This window comes from Neofelis nebulosa, chromosome 7 (assembly GCF_028018385.1).
Source record: "Neofelis nebulosa isolate mNeoNeb1 chromosome 7, mNeoNeb1.pri, whole genome shotgun sequence".
Taxonomy (NCBI): Eukaryota; Metazoa; Chordata; class Mammalia; order Carnivora; family Felidae; genus Neofelis; species Neofelis nebulosa.
In genome coordinates this window covers 111197067-111218164 of record NC_080788.1, presented here as the reverse complement: position 1 = coordinate 111218164, position 21098 = coordinate 111197067, and the positions used below count along the sequence as shown (strand labels likewise).

Sequence of the window (21098 nt, the reverse complement as noted above, 5' to 3'; positions counted from 1 at the left end):
GAAACTTCCTAACAGGCAAGATATAGCTAACGTACTCACTTTTCCCATGATTCTGTTAGAGAAATTTGCCAGAGCGCATCTATCTGAGAATTCAACAGAGGAAGTAATTAACAGATCAATCTAGTGACAGAACTAAAATGGACCTTTGCTGGTTTCAATTCTCAGCTCTTCCTGCCCTTTCTCCTCTTTAAAATAAATAAATAAATAAGATGAAGCATGTTTTTTTGCCCACTGTTGCAGCTAACTGGCAAACTTGTGTAATAAATTAACTAACAGAACTGGTTTAGCAACAAATGAGATCAAGGTCTCTAAATTCCAATCATAGGTACATCACTGATTTGAAAGATGATCCACTAGCATTTAACTTAAGTTAAATTTCATGACAAAAGGCTTTCAGAACACAGTATAAAGAACTCCTATTTATGAAATCTCAGTAATAAACCCTGATACCAAATATTGAAGTGACAAAGGAAAAGCACAAACTCTAGCGACTCTGCTTAATTACTGCCAGGGTTCCAAGTGTTCAGAAAGACTCAAATGGTATAAACATAAGATTGTCCACAGTGGTGATCTCTAGGGACAGGGACTGCAGGAATGGAAAGTGAAAATAGCATGAGGAAGAGCTTTTGCTTTTTAATATGTGTGTTGTTGGATTTTTGTTAAGAACACAGACACACACACACACACACACACACAACATATGTAAAGAAATGCACAAAGTCTTACCAGACTTAATGTTTAATCTGCATCCACGAGCCTGACATTGAGAGAACACATTTCATCACCTGACACAGGGGATAACATTAAGACTATCATTCTTGGGGCGCCTGGGCGGCTCAGTCGGTTAAGCGTCCGACTTTGGCTCAGGTCATGATCTCGCGGTCTGTGAGTTTGAGCCCCGCGTCAGGCTCTGTGCTGACAGCTCAGAACCTGGAGCCTGTTTCGGATTCTGTGTCTCCCTCTCTCTGACCCTCCCCCGTTCATGCTCTGTCTCTCTCTGTCTCAAAAATAAACAAACATTAAAAAAAATTAAAAAAAAAAATAAGACTATCATTCTCTCTGCTCCTCTCCAACCCAACTAAAACAAGACTCGTTTTATAAAGTGTTCACCCTTTCCTACCCAAATGTTTCCATTTCATCAGAAGCAAGAGGGAAAAAAATCTTGAAGGACTTCAACCTTCAAGCAGCTCTGAAAGGAAACGAGTATCAGACCTTGCGAGAGAAGACTGGGAGTGGAACTCCCCCGACATTCTTCAAGTAACAAAGGGAAATCTCCCAGTGAGAGGGTTGTTCTCTCCGCAAGGTAGAGACTATGTAATGGGAGGCTGAATGTGGAAATGATGAACAGTGCCACAGAGAGAGCAGTCTTCAGTGCTCACACACCTCATTCTTTCCAGCCCTGGTTTGCCTCTTGCTCCAAAAAGCCTGAAGAGGAAGATAAAAGTGAGAAGTGCTTTGTAATGCAAGTGAAAGTTCAAATAACATCAGACTTCTTCTGAACTATTTCTTCATCAGTGAAAATACTATTTGCCTCCCATAATGATTTTTGGAGATGCTTAGCATAAAATCTGAGACATAGTGCACAACGTTAGCTTCTTTCTTGAAGAATTAAATTCCTAACTGCCGGGGCGCCTGGGTGGCGCAGTCGGTTAAGCGTCCGACTTCAGCCAGGTCACGATCTCGCGGTCCGTGAGTTCGAGCCCCGCGTCAGGCTCTGGGCTGATGGCTCGGAGCCTGGAGCCTGTTTCCGATTCTGTGTCTCCCTCTCTCTCTGCCCCTCCCCCGTTCATGCTCTGTCTCTCTCTGTCCCAAAAATAAATAAAAAACGTTGAAAAAAAAAAATTTAAAAAAAAAAAAATTCCTAACTGCCAGCTAGATGTCCACACTACCCCACCCTACCCCCAAGACCAGCCGTTGTCTCCCACCTGCTCCTCCTGTGTTTTCTCTCTCTCAACTAATGGCACCAACATTCTCTGCAGCACCTTCTTTATTTATTTGTTTGTTTATTTATTTAAGAAATGAATTGTCTTTATTTTTTTTAATGTTTTTATTTTTGAGAGAGAGACAGAGTGTGAGCGGGGGAGGGACAGAGAGAGAGGGAGACACAGAATCCCAAGCAGGCTCCAGGCTCCCAGCTGTCTGCATGGAGCCCGATGCGGGCCTCGAACTCGTGAACCGTGAGATCATGACGTGAGCTGAAGTCAGATGCTGAACTGACTGAGCCACCCAGGCGCCCCAGGCACCTAATTCAGAACTCTCTCTCTTCCACCTCCTTTCAATACCTTCTGACTCTGTCCTCCGAATTTCTTCATCACTCAACTGGATTTCTCAAAACACCTTGCAATTGGACTCCCTGCCTCTCCAATACGTCTTTCAGAACATTATCCTGAAACAGAGTTCACACCAAGCTTGGTTCCCTACTGACAAGAATATAGTCTATTTATGTGTTCAAACGTCCCCAAGATCTAACGAGGAAGCATCTATCGAGACCTCTCCCCCCGCATCTTGCCGTGAGCCCTGTACTTTATTTTATGCTCTTCTTCAGCCTCCAATCTACTCTCCTCCATTCTCCACCCACAAAAGCCCTACTCTACATTCTGGACCTGGCTATCCACCCAAATCTAATGTCAGTGTTCTACAAGACTAGTGCTAACTTCCCCCAAAGTAGGCATTGATTATCACTGACTTAATGCACCTACAGCCCTTGGCCTGCCCTTCTTTCATTCTGGATCATACTAGAGTAATTCATTGACAAGGCCATCTCCCCCAGCTCCTAAAGGACAGGGACCGTATCTGCTCGCTTCTGATTGCCCCCTAAACACCTGACACTCAGACCCTGTTCACTGTACCCTTGAACTGAATGTAACTAGCATTTATTACAGTGTGTTCTGTAGTATTAAGCAACAGTGTACTGTCCACTATGTGTATTACCTCAGTAACATTCACAACACTCCTTTAAGGTAAGGGTATTTTGGCCTCCATTTTACAGACGAGGAAACTCTACTCAGAGAGGTTATATAATTTGTCCAAAGTGATACGGGTAGTATATGGCAAAGCCAGGATCTGAACCAAAGTCAGTCTGACCTCAGAAGCCACGCTCTTAACCATTACATTATACCACAGCCATTTCCAAAAATCCCTCGTTCTTTTAGTACTTATACACGTGGGACTATTCCCCAAGACCAGGACCCCAGTAAATTATATTTTATCCTATCAGCACATAGAGGCCATTTTGGCTCTGCTCTCATCCGGGGTCATAAACAAGCATATCGACAGTCTCCCAGATTCACTTTTCTCTTTTCCTACCCCCACCCCCAAACCCCTGAAAAGCAAATCAGAAAAAAATAATAATAATTTGGAAGACAGGGACAGGCAGACCATCAAATCTTCCCTTCTTCACGGAACATACAACATTAAGTCAGTATATAAGGTTTAACAGGCATGTATAACCTAAAGAATATGTTGGATTATTCCAAAACCTACTTGTCCTGCTCAAACCTGAAATCAGCAGCAGTAACTAAGAAAACACATAGCCAACTGGGAGACAACATGATGACTCATGAAAGGGGCAAGCTTACTTTCCAAGTCTCAGAAAGCATCACCAACAGAGTCTTGTAACCAAATCATCAACCTGTGGTTATAAACATTCTGGAGTTTCTTTTCATCTGGCCTAGAAGGAATCATAACCAGTTCTGGACTAAACACTACCTATAAAATTAATTATTACACAACTAAGTTAAAGCTTCCCATCATGAAAGAAAGTACAAAGACTACAAAGGTGACAGACTTTCTTTTAAACAAAAGTCTATTAACAAAGGAAAAATTCTTACTCAGTGTCATGAGATGATTAGAAAGGATATTCAAGAGAACACTTGTGACCCATTTTTCCTGTCAACATACAAGTGTAAATAATAAAACACACCTTTAACAGTTTTAAAACCAGAATTTATAGTAGGCATTCCTTTATTTTCTTTTCTTTCTGATTCACTAGTTCAAAATTTTGAACTAAAAGCTGTAGGTAGCATGCATTATTCTGGCAAATGATCTCATTAATCACTTCTCGGCCTTTTGACTAAGATCAAGTGTAGTAAATGATCCCATCGTATGTTGGCTGTAACCTACCATAGTACTAACAGCTTCCATGCATTTAAGTTGTAGGGGGATTTTTCCTTTGTTATTTGTCTTGGGGGCATGGGAAGCAGTCTATTTATTTTGTTTCTTTGCTTCAATTTATACTTAAGATAAAAATTACTTCTGAGTAATTAAATCTTTTTAATTTTTTTAATTTCCTTTTATTTTGATTTATCTTGAGAAAGAGAGACACAGTGAGCAGGGGAGGGGGCAGAAAGGGGGGGGGGAGAGTGATTCTCAAGCAGGTTCTGCGCTGTGAGCGCAGAGCCCAATGAAAGGGTTGCAACTCACAAACCCTGAGATCACGACCTGAGCCAAAGTTGGACGCTTAACTGACTGAGCTGCCCAGATGCCCCTAACGAAATCGTTTTTTAAACAAAACTTAGCCAATTTCTACGGTATGACCCATTAATGGCTGTATCACACAGAAGTAGCCAAACCTGAAGATCTCAGCTGTAATACAATCATCTTTTCCTCAAGGTACCCCAACTTGTACCGCAAAGCCAGAGCAGGAGGAAACAGGTGGTCTGTCTGCATGGGTTAACTCTGCACACACACCTCCCCCAACCCCAAACATGAAGTGTCCTGCAGCCTGAGCTCTAACGAAATTGAGCTCTAGTGTCAATGAAAAGACTGTGCGTGGCACATGGACTAAGGTGAGTGGATTTTTGTTAAGATGTATTGTTCATCCGTAAATGTTAAGTACCTTTTCCTTTCTTTTCTTTTTTAAGAAATTTTTAATGTTTATTTATTTATTTATTTTTTTGAGAGAGAGAGAGAGAGCGAGCACGGGGAGGAGGGACAAAGAGAAAAGGGGACAGAGAATCCAAACCGGGCTCCAGGCTCCAAGCTGTCAGCACAGAGCCCTACGAGGGGCTCTAACTGGTGAACCGCGAGATCATGACCCGAGCCGAAGTCAGACCTTAACCAGACTGAGCCATGCAGATGCCCCAATACCTTTTCAAAAAAAGCAACAGAATTGCTAAAATGAATAGTGAGAATTTTTACTTTAAATACACTAAAAATCTGCCTAGAGATCTACAAACTTTCTTCTGATACCTCCCTCCCCCAAAACATGCCTTTCAAATTAAAGGTTCCCCTTCAAGCAAAATATTTCAATTTTGGCAGTATGTGGGTTTGTATTCTTTCTTACTCTTCTGGAACATTATCTATAAGTATCATGTATATATTGCTATCATGATAATGAAGGTTTATAAAATATTCAGATAGAATGTACTCACTAATGGGGTGCCTGGGTGGCTCAGTCAGTTAAGCGTCGACTCTTGAATTCGGCTCAGTTCATGATCCCAGAGTCGTGAGGTCGAGCCCAGTGTCAGGCTCTGAGCTGAGAGTGGAGCCTGTTTAAGACTGTCTGTCTGTCTCTCTCTCTCTCTCTCTCTCTCTCTCTCTCTCTCTCTCTCAAATTAAAAAAAAAGAATGTATTCACTGATATAGCCAGTATATTTATTTTTAGTGAATTTTGATAGGAATCTATGTACACGTCTCCACACAACTGTTCTGTTTTACCTTTTGTGTAAGTGAACTCCAGATAAACTGGATCTATAATTTAATGTGTAACCATGAAATGCCTATTTGTGATTCAGTTTCATATTTATCTCTAGCATCTTAACAGCTCAAATAATTTAAAATCTAATTACTTACGGATGAAATAATATATGTGGAATTTACTTCAAAATAATCCAGCATGGGGGGGGGGTAGGTGAAGGTACATACAGGTAGGAGGACCACATTGGCAGGATTTAATAATTACTGATATTGAGTAATATTGACACAGGAGTTCATTTCACGATGAGCTCTGCTTTTGAATATATGTGAAAATTTTCGTAATAACGTTTTCTTAAAATCCAGTTAACGGGGCACCTGGGTGGTTCAGTCAGTATAGCACCCGACTCTTGATTTCCACTCAGGTTCACAATCTCACAGTTTGTGGGTTCAAGCTCCACACTGACAGCACAGAGCCTGCTTGGGATTCTCCCTCTGACCCTCCCACGTGCTCTCTGTCTCTCTCTTTCTCAAAATAAATAAACATTTTAAAACTAAATAAATAAAAATAAAATCCAATTTACTACTGCTCCAGTGTCAGACATAACATCACAATTTTGAGTTTCTGTTTTACCCACATAGCAATTAATGTTTTACATGACACTTCATCAGTGCCAACACTCCTTTTATTTTTTTTTTTCAACGTTAATTTATTTTTGAGAGACAGAGCATGAGCACCAACAGGGGAGAGGCAGAGAGGGAGACACGCAACCCGAAGCAGGCTCCAGGCTCCGAGATGTCAGCACACAGCCCGACGCGGGGCTCGAACTCACGAACCGTGAGATCATGACCTGAGCTGAAGTCAGATGCTTAACTGACTGAGCCACCCGGGCGCCCCTACCCAACGCTGTGAGGCGTTGGGGCTCCTGGGTGGCTCAGCTGAGTGTCTGACTCTTGGTTTCTGCTCGGGTCATGATCTTGCAATTTTGTGGGTTTGAACCCCACACCGGGCTGCGGAGCCTGCTTGGGACTCTCTCTCCCTCTCGCTCTGCCCCTCGCCGATTCACGTTGTCTCTTCCTCTCTCAAATACACTATTATGAAAGAAAGAAACAAACACACAAACGGTGGGGCAATAAATGCCTTGGACATCCCTGGCTACAAAACCCTCAGATGTGGCTTAGCCTTGGAAACCGTCAACTCACATTGGTGAACATGACACTACGTAGGAAAGCAATGGTGCCCACTGGGAAATACGTGGAGACACATACAACCCCGTATACCCAAAGCACTTCACAATGGCTCCTAATCTAAATGATATGGGAGAAAACCCTTAATTAGCAGTGAGCTAACTTTAGTAAGGAAGGACTTGGTATTTTATGGACTGATATTCTGCAGCACAACTGCTGTTCTTTGTAGGCTGGCTGTCATCTGTAAGGAGCCAAAGACGTGAGGAAACATAATGAGGAATCATTGACACCAATACTGTACTTCATAATGAATAATGGGTACAAGAGGGGAAACTGAGTAATAAAAACACACATTGGAACTAAGGTGATGCACTTCATAAATTGTTAGAGCATAAGGGGTTGGGGGGGTGGGGAAGGACAATGGAGTAAATATCACATTTCTAAATCATACTCCTAGAATTTTGGAGCTGTGAAAAAAATCTCAGAGATCATCTAATCCTCTATGCCAGTGGTTCACAAACTTGAGAGCGTACATCAGAATCACTTGGATGGCTTGTTAAACAAAGACTGCCACCGCCCCCCCCCCCATCCCCACCCCCTCAAGGTTTCCGATTCGGTAGAATCGATGATGCTGGTCCCCAGAACACAATCAGGCAAGCACTGTGTTAAGCTCACTCCCATTGCCCTGTTCCTGTCTCCTTTGCAGGGATCACCAGTTACCACACTGGATTCCATGCTCCTCTGCGTGTGGGCCTTGCCCCTATTGGACAATTGCCTTTCTAAGAGCAAGGGACATCAATTTTCAGAAATGTTCCAGAGCCCAGATTCAATAAATATTTACAAGATAAATTAACTTGTTGAGTGAATGGAGTTTTCCCACTCATTTAGAGTCAAGTGTTTGCCAGTGTGTTAATATTCAGAATAGGGACACATTTGCATACCCGGATAGACAGAAGCTACTCACTGACGACAAACAGCAAACACTGGCGATACTCAAAGCAAGACCAAAAGTCAGCTGGAACCAGCGCCAACAAGTAGATGGCAAATTCTAGAGAGATCCAAGAACTGCATCTCGGACTAGAGTTTTCTTTTTTTCTTTTTAGTTTATTTATTTACTTTGAGAGGAGGGGCAGGGGAGCAGAGAGAGGAAGAAAGAGAGAATCCTAAGCAGGCTCCATGCTGCCAGCACAGGGCTCTATCTCAGGAACTGAGAGGTCATGACCTAAGCCAAAATCAAGAGTCAGACGCTTAACTGACTGAGCCACCCAGGCGTCCCTCAGACTGGAGTTTTCAATCCAATATGGACTCTGACAAGCAGAAACTTGAGGTTCACTTTTGTCAAACGTGTTACTTTGACCTGAGGAGCTATAACCGAGTACTTTTCATCTCACACGCCATCCAAAGAAAGGAATGCTTCCAAACTCATGTTTTGAAGTTTCTCAGAGCCTGGAAAATATCAGCACAGGTGGACTGATTCCTTTTCCCCATCCACCTTCTTCCTCCTAATGTTGCCCAGAGGAAAGAAAAGAAGCACAACACGCTCTGCAGTGCCTGTCTGGAGAGTTCTCCAAGTCCGGGTGTTCTGAATGTTGTAATACTCTCCAGTTTCCTGAAGTATCTTTGCATCATAGCAATGATCTGTTCCATGGCAAGTCAGCAGATTTAGTGTAAGAAAACAAACTATGCTGGGGCGTCTAAGCAATTCAGTCAGTTAAGCGCTGACTTCGGCTAAGGTCATGATCTCACGGTTCACAAGTTTGAGCCCCACAGCTTCAGAGCTGCCGACAGCTCAGAGCCTGAAGCCTGTTTCAGATTCTATGTTTCCGTCTCTCTCTGCCCCTCCCCTGCTCACGTTCCGCGTCTCTCTCTCTCTCTCTCAAAAATAAATAAACATTAAAAAAAAATTTTTTTTTAATTTTTAATGTTTATTTTTGAGACAGAGAGACAGAGCATGAGCAGGAGAGAGACAAAGAGAGAGGGAGACATAGAATCCGAAGCAGGCTCCAAGCTGTGAGCACAGAGCCCAATGTGGGGCTTGAACCCACACACTGTGAGATCATGACCTGAGCTGAAGTCAGACGCTTAACCGACTGAGCCACCCAGGCGTCCCTAAAAAAAGAATTTTTTTAAGAAAATGAACTATGTTCTGATTTCTGAACTTCACCACTTCTTTAAATATATGACAATAACACAAAGGTCAAGAGGAGAGTAATGGAAATATACTATTACAAACAGGGTTTTTCATCCATACATGAGATGGGATTATAACACTTGAAGGTAAACTGTGTAAGTTAAAGGTGTATACTATAAACCCTAAAGCAGCCACTAAAGTAACAAAATAGAGAATGATAGCTAATAAGCCAAAAAAGGATATCTTTACTATATATAAAAATTTCCTATCCTTTACTATATACAAAAATAGTAAAAAAAAAAAAAAATTTATATATATATATATATATATATATATATATATATATAATCGATAAATCCAAAGACCAAAAAGGAGAAAAAAGGAACAAAGAACAGATGAAAAAAGCAGAAAACATATAGGAAGGTTCTAGATTTAAACCTAACCATATTCATAATCACTTAAAATATAAATGGTCTAAACAACCCAATTAACAGACAGAGTTCATCACACTGGATAAAAAAGCAACACTCTTCAAGGCAGTGAAGCATAACTCTCCACTCTTTAAGCATGAGCTGCACATTGTGACTCCCTTACCAAAAAGTACGTACAGAAGGGGGAGAAAAAAAGTAACTTTACAGGGGAGAACCCTGACAAAAAGTACCTCAGCCAGGTGATCAAGGTTAACCTGAATAGGGACAAGTCTTGTTGATATTCCTCTGACATGGTACAATCAGAATACACACTCTGTTCAAGTGCACATGAGACATTTACGTAAAGAAATTATATTCTGGGCTATAAAATAATTCTCCATAAACGTAAAAGGATTTGAGCTACACAAAGTACGGCTCTTTGACAACAATGGAATTGAATTAGAAATCAGTAGCGGAAAGATCTCTGGAAAATCCACAAATATTTGGAAACCAAGCAATATACTGCTGGGTAAGTCAGGGTCCGAGAACATAACAACAACAACAACAACAACAACAACAACAACAACAACAACAAAGTTTTCAAGTATTTTGAACCGAATAAAAATAGAATCACACCGTATCGAAAGTTGTGAGATGTCACTAAAACAGTACCCGGGAGGAAATTTACAGCACTAAACATCTATACGGCAAAAGAAAAACAGTCACAAAATCAGTGACCTAAAGAAACTAGAATAAGAAGAGCAAATTACACCCAAAGGAAGCAGAAGAAAGGAAATAATAAGGATCAGAATGAAAAGTCAATTCAATAGAAAACAGAAAAACAAGAGAATATCAATAAAACCAATAGCTGGTTCATCGAAAAGGTCAATTAAAGTGACGGACTTCTTTTTTTTTTTTTTTTTTTTAATTTTTTTTTTTTTAACGTTTATTTATTTTTGAGACAGAGAGAGACAGAGCATGAACGGGGGAGGGGCAGAGAGAGAGGGAGACACAGAATCCGAGACAGGCTCCAGGCTCCGAGCCGTCAGCCCAGAGCCCGACGCGGGGCTCGAACTCACGGACCGCGAGATCGTGACCTGGCTGAAGTCGGCCGCTTAACCGACTGAGCCACCCAGGCGCCCTAAAGTGACGGACTTCTAAACCTTGGTGCTACTGAGGTTTTGTCGCAATGGTTTTTTGTTTAGAGGATCTCTCCTGTTCACTGTAGGTTCCTGAACAGCATCCCTGGTCTTGACCCACTAGACGCCAACAGCAAATGCCGCCCACCCCCCAACCCCTAACACACACAAGACATCGCCACCATACATTACCTGTCTCTAGAAATCGCCAAGGGTTCCCAGCAGCAGTAGGGTAAACTGCAACCCACACTTCCCTCTGTAAACAAATATTAACTCAAAGTAAACTGACCTAAATGTAAAATGAAAAGTTTATAGGTTTACATTCTTTGATAGAGCTTTCCTAAGAGTTTTATAACTCTTAGAAAAAAATCTTTGTCACCTTGAATTAGGCAAAAATTTCTCAAGGTACCATATCAAAAGTACAATTCATAAAAGAATAAATTGATAAATTGGACTTCATTACAATTTAAAATTTCTGATCTTCAAAGATACTGTTAAGAGAACATAAGACGAGGAATAGACTGAAAGTAACTATTGTAAATAATGTATCTGATAAAGAACTTGTTTCTAGAAAATATAAAGAATCCGTGGGGGGACACCGGGGTGGCTCAGTTGGTTAAGCATCTGGCTTCAGCCCAGATCTGATCTCCAGGTTCATGAGTTCAAGCCCTACATCAGGTTCTCCGCTGTCAGCATGGAGCCTGTGTCAGATCCTTTGTCACCCTCTCTCTCTCTCAAAAATAATTTGTAAAAAATGTAAAAAAAAAAAAGTGGGGCTCCTGAGCAGCTCGGTTGGTTAAGTTTCTGACTTCCATTCAGGTCGTAATCTCATGGTTTGGTTCGTGAGTTCAAGCCCTGCATTAGGCTCTGTGCTAACAGCTCAGAGCCTGAAGCCTACTTCGGATCCTGTGTCTTCCTCTTTCTCTCTGCCCCTCCCCTGCCCTGCTTGCGTGCACGCTCTCTCTCTCTTTCTTAAAAATAAGTAAGTATATGCTAGGAATTTACCCAAGGGATACAGGAGTACTGATGCATAGGGGCACTTGTACCCCAATGTTTACAGCAGCACTCTCAACAATAGCCAAATTATGGAAGGAGCCTAAATGTCCATCAACTGATGAATGGATAAAGAAATTGTGGTTTATATACACAATGGAGTACTATGTGGCAATGAGAAAGAATGGAATATGGCCCTTTGTAGCAACGTGGATGGAACTGGAGAGTGTGATGCTAAGTGAAATAAGCCATACAGAGAAAGACAGATACCATATGGTTTCACTCTTATGTGGATCCTGAGAAACTTAACAGAAACCCATGGGGGAGGGGAAGGAAAAAAAAAAAAAAGAGGTTAGAGTGGGAGAGAGCCAAAGCATAAGAGACTCTTAAAAACTGAGAACAAACTGAAGGCTGATGGGGGGTGGGAGGGAGGGGAGGGTGGGTGATGGGTATTGAGGAGGGCACCTTTTGGGATGAGCACTGGGTGTTGTATGGAAACCAATTTGACAATAAATTTCATATATTGAAGAAAAAAATAAGTATATATGTGTATGCATATATAAAGAATTCTCAAAACTCAATAAGGAAACAACCAACCCAATAAAAAAAAATGGGCAAAAAATATACACAGAAACCTCAATAATGAAGATATATGGGTGGGAAATAAGCATATGATTAGTCATCAGGGAAATGCAAATTTAAACCACACTGAGAATACCACTACATCTCTAGTCGAAGTCTATGAAAAGCCTGACCATACCAAGTGTTGGCAAGGATGCAGAAGTCTCGCACGCAATTTTGGGAATGTACAATGGTATAACCACTCCAAAACATATATCCACCATGTGATCCAGCCATTCCACTCCTAAACACTTACCTTGGGGAAATAAAAGCAGATGCCTACACAAGACTGTATAATGTTCACAGTAGCTTTATTTTTAGTAGTCAAAAACTGGAAAAAAAAAAAAAAAAAAAGCCAAATGCCAATCAATGGGTATACGGACGAAAGAACCGGGGTATATCCATACAGTGGAATACCATTCAGCAACAAAAAGGAATGACTCATTGATACACGCAATGTGGAGGAATCTCAAAATAATCATGCTAAGTGAAAGAAGCCAGACAAAAAAGAGACCCTGCTATATGATCCCATTTACACAAAATTCTAAAAATACCAACTAATCCATAGAGTCAGAAAGCTATCTTTGGCTGTCTGGGGCAGGAGAATGCAGGTGTAGGGAGGGGCTGAAAGGAGAGATGGTTTCACAAGTCTACACAGAAGTTAAAAACATGGCGAATTTCACACTCTAAACGTGTGGCTTACCATGTGTCAATTATACTCACCAGAGCCAGTGTAAGAATTATCACACTAGGGGTGCCTGAGTGGCTCAGTCAGCTAAGCATCCGGCTGTCAGTTTCGGCTCAGGTCATGATCTCACGGTTTCGTGAGTTCGAGCCCCGCGTCAGGCTCTGCGCTCACAGTGCAGAGCCCGCTTGGGATTCTCTCTCTCCCCCTATCTCTACCCTTCCCCCACTCACACTGTCTCTGTCTCTTTCAAAATAAATAAATAAACTTAAACTAAAAAAAAAAAAAAGAATTATCACACTAAACCACAAAGTGCAGACGGTGTAAGATAACCATCAAAAAAGAGCATAACCTGCAATTCAATGAAGAATTACAGGCTTTAAACCTAAGGGATTCTACACTATTCCAGACCCACTCCTTTACTTGGTAAAAGTAGGAAAGGGGGGCATATGACACAGGTCATTGGTCGATGTGAAAGCAAGGATAAAAAGTGAACGCACAGTGAAACCCTGAACAACAGGCTGTCGCATTTAACATTAACGTGATTTCTTAATTAAGATGTAGCCAATGGGAAATAGTTCATAATAAGAAAAAAAAGGAAAAATGCTTTAGGGTTTCCAGTTTGGCCTGTTCCACACCGGGGAAGAACCAGGTGCCTTCCTCCCACCACAGTCCCGAAGAACGCATCTTTTCCAGCACTGTCAGGTGTATGTTGCCACGGCTCGTCCATCGAGACAGGGACTCTGTCTTTTGATGTTGGCACTATGGTCAAATGTAAGTGTTTTGAGGTCAGAGAGCCTGGTTTCCTATCCTAGGCTCTGCCATTCACCTACCAGGTAGCCTCAGAAAGTTACCTGATGGCCAGTTTTAGAACCTATAAACCGGGGCTCATAGGCTATATGAGGATTCAATGGGAATTTATCCACACCTTGGCCTACAAGAAGGCCCTGCTCGATCCTTCGATTAAGTGATTGTCTTCACTTAGTCCCTTCCCACCAGCTGACAGTGTTCAGGCCCAACCAGCTTCTCCCAGTTCCAACAAATCCACACACCGCCCAGCTCACTCCTGACTCAATGCTATTTCCACTGCTGATCTTCTTCCAAGTCTCTAACCTCCCCACCATCTCCCGCCCCAACAACATGGCCGGCTCCTTCTCATCAAAGACACAGATTAACTGTCAGCTCCACAGAGAAGCCATCTCACTAGTAACACAGGAGCCCCTGGTCTCGGTCTCAGCATCCCATGGTCTCCTTCCTTCTGTTCAACGTTCACTCAACAAATAGTTCTCAAGGCCCTACCGCACGCCAGGCACCGTTCCAGGGTCTGAGGCTACAACAGTGGCCACGACAGCATGGATGGAGTGCAATCCAGTGGGGGAAGACGGACCATTCACAAGTGAGTAAAAAACAGAGAGTATGTTAGTTCCACCGTCATAAGGGCCACGGAGAGCTCTGCGCTGTCAGCTCGGGGCCTGGAGCCTGCTTCGGATTCTGGGCCTCTCTCTCCATCTCTGCCCCTCCCCTGCTCACATTCTGTCTCTCTCCCTCAAAACTTAAAAAAATAAATAAGTGCCATGCAGAAAAATAAATTGTGAACAGGGGAAAGGGAACGGGGGTTGCAAGAGGGGCTGTGATTTTAAATCTGGGGTTTTGCCAAGGCTCACTGAGAACACAATTTTTTTTTTAAGTTTCTTGATTTTGAGAGAGAGAGCGCATGCATGGGAGGGGCAGAGAGAGAGAGAGAGAGAGAGAGAGAGAGAGAGAGAGACAATCTCAAGCAGGCCCCGTGCTGTCAGCGCAGAGCCCTGACGTGAACCCACGTGTCATGAACTGTGAGATCATGTCCTGAGCTGAAATCAAGAGTTGGCCGCTCAACCCACTGAGCCACCCAGGTGTCCTTCTGAAAACACAATAATGAGGAAAGAAGTGAAGGCGGTCAGGGAGGGAGCCAGACAGAAATGAGGGCTGGGCGGGGGGCATTCTAGGCAGAGGCAACAGCAAGTCCAAAGGTAACCTCAAACAGCAAGGAAACTGGTTTGGCTGCAGAAGTATGAACAAGAAGAAGTACAGCAAAAAGGTGTAGGACTAGGGAAGGAGGAGGACCAGACGTGGGTAAGCTCTGGGCCCACAGTCAGGTCTGCCTTTCACTCAGGGATGGGAAACCACTGAAGGGCTTTCAACAGGGAAGTGTGCGATCTGATGGACATTTTAAAATCTGCAATTAGTTTGCTAATGTTTTTCACGTTCTGTGGATCTTCCCCAGATCTTCCCCGCTGCTGGCGGGAACCACAGCAGTCCCCGTGCTGTTGTTAACTCCGGCACCTACCACAATACATTGTAGGCACTCAATAAATATGTATTAGATGAATGAGGTAATCTATGCAAAGCATTTACTGGTACAGAATAAGCACTCCATAATGGTAACTATTTTTGTTTGGAACTCCAGATTTCAGCACAGTGGCCGACATATGGTAAAAGCTTATTTGAGTAAATGAATAATTTCGTGAAGTTATTAAAAATCTATATTAAAAACATATGATGAGTAATGACAAATTAATCAGTTGCTTTTCACCCTGTTCCTTACTTATCAAGGCATGGCTGATTCTATTTTTGAGCTTTAAATTGTTAAGCTACCATAGGGGCACCTGGGTGGCTCAGTGGGTTAAGCATCTGACTTCCGCTCAGGTCATGATCTCATGGTCTGTGGGTTCAAGGCCCGGGTCAGGCTCTGTGCTAACAGATCAGAGCCTGAAGCCTGCTTTGGATTCTGGGCCCCCTCTCTCTCTGCCCCTCCCCCACTCATACTCTGTCTCTTTCTCAAAAATAAACATTAAAAAATTAATAAACTGTTAAACTACTGAGGGCACTACCTAGAATAATCCCATTGTGACTCAGTTCTCAAAACATACTGCAGTATCCCGCAAACACAATTAGCACCAATGCACTGAAATGCCTCTAAAATTTCTAATTGGGTGAACTTACTCACATGATCTTTTTTTTTTTTTTTTTTTTTTTAGTAATCTTAATGTACAAGGTTAAGCTGACCCAAACTGGTTTGATTTTTATTTTTACTGAATTCAAATAAGGCTCAGTTAACTGAAACAGGTGAACAAAGAACTAAGAATTTCCACTTTTTATTTATTTTGACATCTCCAGAGTCTTTATCGTCAAAAAAATAAAAAAATAAAAAAATAAAAAAAAAAAACAACTTAATGAGGATTACACCTGCTCCCTTCTCCCTCGTGGTACTTTGGGGCAGGGGGCCATAATGGCGGGGCTAAGACCGTTTAGTAATTATCTCGGGAAAAGCCTTTGGAAGTCTCGACAGTTTTCCAGAAATAAAACTAAAGAAGGAGTCATGCATTCACGTACAAAAACACGCCAAATATTCCATCTCATAAAAGGTGAACACCCTCTCCTGGTGATATTTACAAGGTCTCAATGGCAGGGACCCAGAGCGGCAAAGGGCCAGGTATGGTTCAGATGTTTAATTTTAACCCCCAACCCTAAACGCGGCCGAACTCATCCTAGCACAACCATATAATATCTGCAAGGAGGACTTCGGAGCTATGGAAACTTTCAAAACAGCAGATGAAAGTTGCTTGAAATCAAACGAACTTCTAAAAAGAAAAAGATGCAGAAGTATAGAGCGGCTACAAAGAAGCCTCTCGGTTTGGCTCTGACTTGCTGGTGCTTGTACACAATTGTGCCTGCTAGCATCCAGCTCAGACGCTCCCTTCCATTAGGGGAGGGGAAAATAATAACTTTCGGAAATAACAAGCGTCCACAAAGGCAAATGTTACACGGGACTTCTCAAGCTCCATCTAATAAGGTGGCTCACGTAGTTTCGAGCAGCACCGATTCCACACAACTCTCCCCGCCCCCTGCTTTTTTTTTTTTTTAACATTAGGAAAATAACCTAAGGAGGAAAAGGTGCTACCGTCAGACCCTCAAGGCAATTTCAGACAACAAAGACCCCAAGCAATCAAAATGGAATTATAATCCGAGCAGTCCGAGCGGCCCCTGGCGCGGGGGCGCTTGGCTGCCGCGCCCGCCGCGGTTCCTGGAGCGCAGGGGCCGGCGGGTCCCTGCGCCCTCTCCAGCCCGGGTGCGCCCCGGCCCGCGGGTTCTCGGGGACTCGGGGAGAGCCTCGCGCCGCCCACGATTTGGCAATCTGTGAGCCGCTGCTCTCCACGTTCTATCTCACGCGGGGTTCAAAATCTTTCCCGCCCAGGCTTGACGCGAGGAAAGAAAACAATCAGCGGATCCCGAGCGCTGGGGCCTGGGCCGGGAGTGGGCGGCAGGGGGGATCAGGGCCGAGCCCCCAGCACAGCCCCTTTCTGAGCCGGGCGGACCGGCGGGCTGGGGCCCGGAGGTGACACAAAGAAGCCGGAGAGACAAACGCCACCCGCTGGCGCTCGCTCCAATCCCCGGAGCGCCCCGCCCGCTGACAAGTTTGCGGCGCCCTCCACGCACCCCGCTCTCCCCACCTGGGCAAAGTTTCCGGTGGCCTGGCTCGGACCCCGACATCGGGTCGGTTCTCGTGCCTGCTGTCCCCCGCACTCTGCTCGGGGACCTTTCCCTCCCTCGCCCCCGCCCCTTCCCCTCCCTCCCGCTCTCCCTCCCTCCCGCTCTCCCTCCCCCCAACAGCCCGCTCTCTCCGGGGCGCACCGGGGTGCTGGGGGCCCGCGGCCGCGCTCACCCGCCGCTGGCCTGGCGAAGGGCGAGGGCGCGGGCTGGGGCGAGCCCGGGTCGGCGCCCTGCTTGCCTTGCTCCCTCGATCGCGCCTTTTACTCGTCCTCCCGTCCGCTTTTTCGGTCCAGAAGGCTCGGGGCTCAGCAGAGCGCGCTCCGCTCCTTGGCGCTCGGAAAGCTGAAAACCACGCCCCGCGCCTTCCCCGCCCGCCGCCTGCCGCTGAGTCCCGCGCTCGCCGCTCCGCGGCCAGTGTGGAGCTAGCCCGGGAGCACCGGAGGCGGGGCCGCCCGCCTCCCACCTCGCAGGCCCCGCGGCCGCCGTGGCCTGGCAACTTTCTTCCCAGGTTTTGGGACTTCAGAGAGGGGGGCGGGGAGATGCTAACTCAGAAAGCAGGTTAACGACCGGGGGTAGGAAGAATGTCACAAACTCCCAAAAAAGCGTTTCTGCCGGATTTCATCTAGGAACTTCGCTAACCTTCCTGGACTACTGGTTCTTTGAGTAAGAGAGTAAGGGAGTAAGAGAGCAGATGTGCAAATTAGCTACCAAACCTTGATCGAGTCATCTAACCTTTCTGGACCCTTTGTAAAATGAGGATTTGAGATTAGATGACCTTTACCATCTGGGTCAGTATTTCTAATAGCGTGGTCTAGACTTCAGGATCACCTGGAAGGTAGGGAAGGCCCTTGTTAAAATACAGAAGGCCTGCACAAGAACGGCCTCAGTCTTTTCTTTTTTTTTAAGTTTATTTATTTATTGGGAGAGAGAGAGTGCAAGTGGGGGAAGGGCAGAGAGAGAAGAAGACAGAGAATCCCAAGCAGGCTCTGAGCTGACAGCATGGAGCCGTTATGGGGCTCAAATTCCAGAACCATGAGATCATGACCTGAGCAGAAATAAAAAATGAGGTGCTTACCCAGCTGAGCCACCCAGGCACCCCCAAGAACCACCTCAATCTTAAGATACTATATACATCTTCCAGATCTGAAATTCACTGGAAGCTAAATCCTTGGGAATCCATCCTGCAGATGCCAGTTTGATATCCCAGGAAATTACTCAATGCCTTTGGACTCGGGATGATGTCAGTTGACTCCCACTTACCCCCTGTATTGCTGCTGCAGCATTGCTAAGGCAGTCAAAATCCTAAATGAATGGTATTGTATCAACTCACTATTATTATGTAAAGAAGGGACTTTAAAATATTTCTCTAGTGTGTTTGTATTGCAATCAAATCACCTTCTTATAAATCCAAGCTCACATATGTTGTATGGCTAAAAAATCTTGCCTGGATTACCTAGTTAAATATGGTGCTTGTGATCCAAACCAAATGGTAAGGAGCAGACATTAGAGTTTTCATAATGCATGCAGTTAACACATGTTAATGAAAAAATAATCATTGTAAATTTTACCCACAACTAGGAACAATTATTTCAAAAACTTGTACCTCTATGAGTACCAGCATGATTCAGTTATTTGAAATGCACGTTTTACTGATGGTCAATGGCTCAACTCAACAAAACAGCACAGTATCAGTCTATGTGTCATTCCTTGAATTCCAAGATGATCATTCTGATAGTATCGCTTCTCTTCTTAGACTACCTAGGTTTACATTATTTAGTACTAATGGCTTGGATCTCAACAAAGGTCTATAAAGTAAGAAGATCCTTCTGGTCCTAGGGTGTCTTTTCATAGAACCATTTTGCCTGATACAATACATACAAATCCAAGAGCCAATTTGGGGAAAGTTTGGGCTCTCGGGTGTATGGAGCTGCTCTAACAAAGCATTGTCTGTTATTTTCCTTTTCTGTTCTATCCATGGTATTCATTTCCATTTTACATCGGTTGCTTCCTTTAGAGTAAATGCTGCGAAATCATCATGGCAACAGTCTCTGGAGAAAATATTATGAATCATTTCTTAATTATTGTTCCCTTGTAGGCATCTATGCCACTAGTCCGCGAAATGAAAGGACTATTGTTCTGTATTGTGTCTAGTGTGCTCAAGAGAGTCCAGAATAAAGTGTCTCAAAATGTTTTCAGATGTCCCCAATTAGAGTCTTGTAATGATCTATGGTGTCTCCTAGACATGTCAGTTTGGATATAAAAGTAATACCTACTTTCCAAACCAGCAAATTCGACCGATGGCAGGAGTACTGAAACAGATCCTCCACACTTTGAAATGAAAATAAAATGTAATGCTAAGCCAAACAGAGGCACACCCGGTTCTTTTGAAACACAACACTGAGCATGGGAACGGATGGCTCATGTGCTTCCAATCTCTGACTGGCAGGGTAAGGTTGCCATGAACCCAGCCCCGCCCACATTCTCCCATGCACCAAAAAACAGAGAGAGTACAACAACACGGTATGATGTCATGTTATGCCTCTCAGCTATTATTTACAACCAGCCTCTGTATTTATAGCAAAAAATCCCATTGGGCCCCACAGCCCACCTGAGGGACTTTGTCAGCTCCAGTTGTGCTAAAAACACACAAGTTTTGCAAATTGATCCAACTGAAAGCACATCCGTGGCTTGGTACACAAGCATGCTGTGGCATATGGTGAGTACTACCGAAGCAGACATTCAATACGGAATCGCACATGGCACTGAGCGGGACAAATAATATGGTCTGAGGCATTCAAGCAGGTTGGACATCCTCATGCCATTAAAGGAATTCAATTGACCACTCTTTGGGTGCCTGGGTGTTTCAGTTGCTTAAGCATCTGACTTCAGCTCAGGTCACGATCTCACAGTTCGTGAGCTTGAGCCCGCATCGGGTGTGCACGAGCCCCTCACAGAGTGAACACAAGCCCCGCTTCTCTCTCTCTCTCTCTCTCTCTCTGCCCCTCACTCACTTGCGCCCTCTCTAAATAAATAAATAAATAAATAAATAAATAAATAAATTCTTCTAAAAAAACAATTGACCACTCTTTTAAAAATTTTTTTTTAATTTTTAACATGAAATTTATTGTCAAATTGCTTTCCATACAACACCCAGCGCTCATCCCAACAGGTGCCCTCCTCCATGCCCATCACCTCTTTTCCCCTCCTTCCCGCCCCCCCATGACCACTCTTAAATTAAGCCGCAACTTCTCTCTGTCGAAGCATGGATTGCTCAGAACTAGAATTGTTGTTTACATTCCTGTATCCCACACTAGACTTGCCCAGATCCTCGTCTTGGCATCCACAGAGCCTAAATAAGAATGGCAATGGATTTTATACCAGGAGCAAATCCTAGTCTTGAATTTGGGTGCTGTATTGAGAAGGATTGTAGCGCTTCATCTAAATTTAGCAAGAAAGGATACAAATTGAATAGTAACTGAGTCTCTGCCAGGGGCACAGAAGGAGGAGGAATTGACACTAGTATCATATATTTATCAACCCTGATGATAATAGAAAATAATAATGTTAAATGATTGGCCAGATGGATAAGTGAGTTTAAAGAACAACACAAAGTATCTTTAGCTGAAGGGGCGGCTATTATGTTACTTAATCTGAGGCAGGATGAGACCATCTTATTACTTGCTTCTATTTTTTTTTTAATGTTTATTTTTGAGAAAGCACAAGTGGGGAAGGGGCAGAGAGAAGGGGACAGAGGAGCAGAAGCAGGC

The 21098-nt window shown here is 43.7% G+C and overlaps 1 protein-coding gene across 10 annotated transcripts in view; it reads right to left on the bottom strand.

The window, feature by feature from the left end:
- The window catches only part of SYNE2 (spectrin repeat containing nuclear envelope protein 2), a 342246-nt gene extending 324532 nt beyond the window's left edge, over positions 1-17714 (bottom strand). For 5 of the 10 annotated variants that reach the window (XM_058739286.1, XM_058739287.1, XM_058739283.1 and 2 more), the window contains exon 1: positions 17504-17714. The gene's annotated coding sequence lies outside the window, so the exon portion shown is untranslated. Of the gene's footprint in view, positions 1-17291; positions 17385-17503 lie in introns of those variants that run through there. The other 5 variants (XM_058739277.1, XM_058739280.1, XM_058739284.1 and 2 more) reach the window with 3 other exon arrangements.
- Positions 17715-21098: the final 3384 nt, after the last annotated feature.